At 43.3% G+C, this 5,927-nt stretch overlaps 1 long non-coding RNA gene across 1 annotated transcript in view; it reads left to right on the top strand.

Moving 5' to 3' along the window:
• Positions 1-4,167, top strand: part of LOC104999132 — a 5,759-nt gene extending 1,592 nt beyond the window's left edge. Inside the window, exons 2-3 of the long non-coding RNA XR_826549.1 lie at positions 2,790-2,941; positions 3,686-4,167. This is a non-coding gene — a long non-coding RNA (uncharacterized LOC104999132). The remainder of the gene's footprint in view (positions 1-2,789; positions 2,942-3,685) is intronic.
• The last annotated feature ends 1,760 nt before the right edge of the window (positions 4,168-5,927 follow it).

The raw sequence follows: 5,927 nt of genomic DNA, 5'->3' as shown, positions 1-5,927 counted from the left end.
ATATATATATATATATATTATATATATATATATATGGACATAGCAGATGTCACCTGATTTCCAGATAGTGAACCTTGCAATATTTCATTACAAATACACTCTTCAAAAGCATAATTTTTCACTTAATGACTAGGACCAGTCTATCCAAAATACACTCTTTGTAATAATATGAGATATGTGGGAAAGACAAGGAAGAAAAATCTGGGAAAACCACTAATGCTGAAATCGAACTGAAAATGCAAGACCTGCCAAGGTCATGCAAAGGGCGTGGTATGTGTCCATGGCTGCTGATGCGGTCAGCCAGGCTCCACAAAGTGGCTCTCAGCTCAACTGCAAAGACTAGTATAGGATTTTCTCACCCACCCTTCTTTCTACTTTGGTTTCTGCGTGAACCTAAATAAATACATTCTTCATCTGGAGGGGTCTGGTTATTGGCTTCAGAGAGAAACCAGAGTATTGAACTTGGCCATGGAAACCGTGGTTTACGATGCCTGTGAGCCACGGTCCTGTTTACACAGGGAGAGGAGCTGGCTGCAGGGATCAGGTAGCTTCTTTTGCTGCTGAATTTCAATGAGCAGAATCGATCAACAGAATCGGGACATGGAAAGCCCTGGCAGGCTCCAGCCTCCTCTGGGATGAGGCCAGTGTGGGGACTTGAGCCTGACACAGAACTTTTACATTTAATATTAAAGACACCTGAGCAACAGCACATTCCCAGGAGGCTCTTTCTCTGAAGAGTCAGTGTCAAGACTGTGTGGCCTTCTCCTTCCTGACCTATTGTCTGAGACCACGCAGATATAAAAGGCATCTTCTTTTGAAGAGAGTTAAGGAAACAATGCATAATAGTCGTTACCTAACTCTGGGAGTTGGTGATGGACAGGGAGGCCTCGCGTGCTGTGGTTCATGGGGTCGCAAAGAGTCAGACATGACTGAGCGACTGAACTGAATTGAACTGAAACATCTTACTGACATAATTAGCAGACAAATGCAAGCAAAAGGTTGTAAATTGAGTGAGTGAATTTAGAATTTCATTTTGTCCTTAGATTTCCCTTTCTCAAACCTGAGAGCCACAATAAATCAACTCCACACTCTGGAGGTGGGACAGGGAAGTCTTGAGTACAGTCCCCAGGCAAGCAAGATTCAAGGATACTGGTGAGACCCCAGTGTGTTTCTGGTTTTATCTGGTTGTGCTTTGGTAGGAAAACATTTCACAGCAGCAACTCCTTCAATATTACTCCTTGTAGGGTGTCTCTGATTCCTCTTGACTTATTTCACTGACAAAAAGCATGTTTTTAATCTGCTTTGCATCACTGAGCCAACTGAGAAAATGGGTCCTGTTCCTCATGAATTATTGAAGCTCGTTGTCAGCAACTATAAACCCCAGAGGCAGATGACAGCCCCAGAAGCTGAGAGAAGACAGCCCAATCTGTGGAGCCCAGTGGGGGGAAAAAGGGAGAAAGAAAATCACTCTTGAATGGAAAATTGAAGAAACTCCTGTTTCGGTTTAGAATATGGATGTGAGGGAGCTCTTCACAACCAACCCAAATCAAAACTGATGTATAAGTCTTCTTGGATAAAGTTTTACGCTATTTCTCTTGTACTTGTGCTTTCCTTAACATATTACTTGGTTGGGATCAGAATCAATTAAAGTGATTAAAATGATAAGTTTCAGAGGTAAAGCTTGTGGGCACTTAACATACATATTGATTCAAAAAAGTTAGTATATAAAATAAAACAAGTCTGTTTCTCACCAGGTGGAACTAAAATGAAGAGCACTGAGTATTTTCATGGGGTTCGTGTGAGTCCGGTTCTCCCTGTTGTCAGTTTTAATTCGTTATCTATTCATTCAGTATTTGCTGAAGTCTCTCAGTAACTTTCTCTCTGTTCTTTTTTTTAGCATTTACTTGGCCGCGTTGGGTTGGGTTGCGCGCACAGGGTCCTCGTTGCGGTGTGTGGGCTTCTCTCTAGTTGTGGTCTTTGGGCTCAGTAGTTGCGGTGCTGGTGGGCTTAGTTGTCCCAAGCCATGTGGGATCTTAGTTCCCAGACCAGGGGTCGAACCCATGTCCCCTGCCTTGGAAGGCAGATTCTTAACCACTGGACCACCAGGGAAGTTCCTCTCTGTTCTTCTCGAAGAAAATACTCTTAAGAGAGAACAGAGGCCATCGGGTATCAGGGCCATGTGCTCAGCCTTGTGTAGGGAGGCGCCTTCCCCTTTCTGAGTCCCAGTGGCCTGCATCTGTATGACCCAAAGAGTGAATGCCCCCTTAATTCTGACGCCCTTGGCACCTCACTCGCCCACCCTAGTCTAAGCCCTGCCTCCATAAAGTTCACTTCGGTGAATTTTATGACTCCAGAGACATCTTAGGTATAAAGATCTTGTCTCTACTCTGTCTCCTCATAGTGGAAAGCTAGTAAAAGTGTAAACAGCTCACCCTGACTCCAAGGTTAATTGCACCCCCAAGCCCAGCTGTAGTGGCTGCTTTCCAAAGGAGCTGCCCACATCGGGGGCAAGGAAGAGCCCTTGCACTGAGGGAGGTCACGAGGGCACTTGCTGAATGCTGACACTGGACATTCTTGCTCAGTGCTGATTGCTTCTTTGGTTCCTGTCTTGTGCTTTGGCTCTGAGCTTTGCTAACTGTGACTTTTGGCTCTGGTTCCTTTTGGGCTTCTGCCCGCTGGCCTCCATGTTTTCTCAGTAGCTGACCTTGCAGCTCTGACCATCAGCTGTGTCCTTGCTCTGGCTTGTTGCATTCATTCCCTTTAGGCCTCCTGCTCTCTTTTCTCCACAGTCCTGGGCTGAGGTCCTAAGGCCATGCCACAATCCAAGGTTTGGTCACTGACAGTGTGTCCTGGGAAGGAGAAGGGAGGCCAGAAACATTCGTTTTCTATTATTCTTCATGAAAAACAGACTAAAAAGAGTCTGCCCTTCTGGACTACATAGGTATGTTATAAAGATTAACATCCGTGAAGCCTGTGTGGATTAATGTAAAAAGCAGCCATGTAGAAGATTGCCAAGCTATTGCCTTGGCAACATCCCCACATTAGGAAGAGACCTAAAACACAAGCTGTCATTATAAAGTAAGGAGGCTTGTTTTTTCCCCTACCAAACGCATCAAACTGTATACTTGTAGATAACTCTTGTCCCTTTCAAATTAATCATTGTGGGGAAATGGTCACTTTTTACAGCAACTAATGCCCACTCAAAAAAATTTTTTGACTCAACTTTTGGTGTTTCCTTTAAGGACAGAGGCTTTTTATCTTTCCCTCAAATCTCCTTAGTGGTACAGTGTCTTTATTTTATCAAGGTTGTCCTGAATTTAAAACAACCAAATCTGGAAGGAAAGTCAGCCATGAGTCAGGGAAGCATTGGAGAGAGACAGATACACAGAGCGAAATTGACTGATTCCACCTGAAACTAAGAAGAAAAAAAGACTTGACTCTGTAGTAGTAAGGTGGATGTGCATGTCTGCAGGCATGCATGTGGATGGTGGAATGATTGTGTATAGGAAAGTCAGAGAGAAGAGCCTTGGTATTTCAATTTGTTGGTAGTAACTTTGCATCCCACTGAACAAAGAATGCAAATCGAACAGGCCATGCATGCTACAGCTTCCATCCCTGTCAGGACAATTTCTCAGCTTCAGTCTTGATTAGAAGCATAATTTATTTATTTATTTTTTTTAAACAGACGATGCTGTCAGCTGGAAGGAAAAAGTCCCACAGGGCACATCACGGGAATGTCTCTCCACCCAGGGTTCACATAGCTTTGTCATCATATCTGATCTCTGCTGCCGCAGATAACAGGCCAACAGAACTGGACGTGCAGACTTGGGAAGGCTTTCAGTTGAATTTTTGAGTAAAAGGTTACTATACAGACTGGTCAGCTCCTTTTGTACCACTGCCGCTATTCTTTAGGTCCAGCATTTCTTCCCTCAGGCCTCTCTGTGCCTTTATAAAGATCAGCAATTATTTTCAGCTCCAAGCAGGATGCTGCCATGCAGGGGCTCCCCAGAGGCAATAAGTCTGGGAGAGAAGGTGGATGATTTACAGATCAACAGCTACCTGGTAGATACTGTGGGATACCTTGCTGTCAACACCAAAGGATTCATGAGCATAGCTTTGTGAGCCATAAAAAAAATCTGTAAGAAAAAAAAAAAAAGGAATCAAAATCCTTTCTCCTCCTCTTGAAAAATCTGGTGGTTTCTTTCTTTGTCTTTGGAGGCTAATGCCATTTTTAGATTCCTATGAAAAAGACAGAAACATTCTTGCTTTGTGAATTCTGGTATTTAAACTCATACTGTGTGTAATCTAGCCAACATTAACAGTGGAATGAATTCCCTGTGTTTGCAATATTTCCTGGATCCCCAGGGGGGTCTGCCTGTCGGATGCTACTGAGGACCACTTAAGGCTAAGTCAGGACGGAGGTGCTCAGCCCCCCATGCCTGCTATGACTCTCAGCTGTACCGTTCACCTCCCCACCCTGTAATGGGCATTTCTCCCTCACCAACCGGCCTGTACTATCCACTTGCCACATTTCAGGAGCTGAAATGCCAGAGTATCGTGAGGTCCCAGGTTCAGGTTTTTCTTTTTTTTCCTAGTTTTATCCCTCTGGTAGATACCACATTATTTTAGAATGGATTAGCTGAATCTGTTTTGCCCTGTCACCTGAATTCAATTAAGCTTAACAATTACTTATGGAATCCTTGCTAAGGACAGATACTAAAGCTACAGAGGGTAAATGAAAATTGAAGACATCATTCAGTATCTAATTGGGTGGATATTCAAGCACAAAAAAAGCAATGTGTTAATAACACAAGGTAGAATGAGATAGGTGTCTTAGGATACATGAAACATCGTTCCTTGACCACTGTACTGCGAAATACTGGCCATCAGGAATGGGATACTACTGATGAGGAAAAGAGTGAAACACAGAAATCAGGAAGCCGCTCCATCAAACACTTGTGCAGTAAATCATTTGCCTATGCTGGTAGTTTCTGAATGCTACTAGGTAGGTCAGTCTGTTTTCAGGGTATAAGTGCGACGAGGCTGTTATTTACTTTTTTAAATACATTACCTTTTAGAGCAGCTTTAGGTTTACAGCAAACTTGAAAGGAAGGTACAGACATTTCCCCTATGTTCCTACCTCAACAAAGGGCCCTCACACCACAATGGAAATCTCCTACGTTCTACAGCTAAGACCCCATGCAACCAAAAATAAATGAATAAATAAATACTTTTTTAAACATTAGGAAGAAACCTCATAGGCCATCTGACCTAGCCCTCCAGAAAAGGCTGAATTCCTTCCTTCAACAGAAAACTTAATCAAAAGACACAGTCCAACATTTCTCTAAACAGACCCATAAGTGATTTATTCACTTCCTCATGACCCAGTAGTCTATTCTTTATTCAAACAACACTGCTCATTTTTCCCATATCAAGAGAAAGTCTGCTCTGCTGCAGTATCCCCCAGATGGCTTTATAAATCCTCCATTAGGAAAGCTCTCAGGTGTGGAAACAGGTATCATGACCCATTACCTCTCTATTGCCCACCTCACCCCTCCACACCATTCTCTTCTGCAGCCCAACACTATCAAATCCCTCAATAGGTATTCCCTCACTTATTTATTTTGTTAGAATGTAAAAATAATCAGTGACTATAGTAGAAAATGGGTTTCCCTGGTGGCTCAGATGGTAAAGAGTCTGCCTGCAATGAGGGAGACCTGGGTTTGATCCCTGGGTCAGGAAGATCCCTGGAGAAGGGAATGGCTACCCACTCCAGTATTCTTTCCTGGAGAATCCCATGGACAGAGAAGCCTCATGGGCTACAGTCCACGGGGTCACAAAGAGTCAGACATGACTGAGTAACTAACACTTGCACTTAATTCACTTTTCATAGTAAAAATACACTAAAAAAGCATAGAGTAACAACT

This window comes from Bison bison, unplaced genomic scaffold (assembly GCF_000754665.1).
Source record: "Bison bison bison isolate TAMUID 2011002044 unplaced genomic scaffold, Bison_UMD1.0 scf7180017864345, whole genome shotgun sequence".
In the NCBI taxonomy this organism is placed as follows: domain Eukaryota; kingdom Metazoa; phylum Chordata; class Mammalia; order Artiodactyla; family Bovidae; genus Bison; species Bison bison.
Note: the sequence above shows the minus strand (reverse complement) of the source record. Positions and strands in the feature narration are given on the sequence as shown.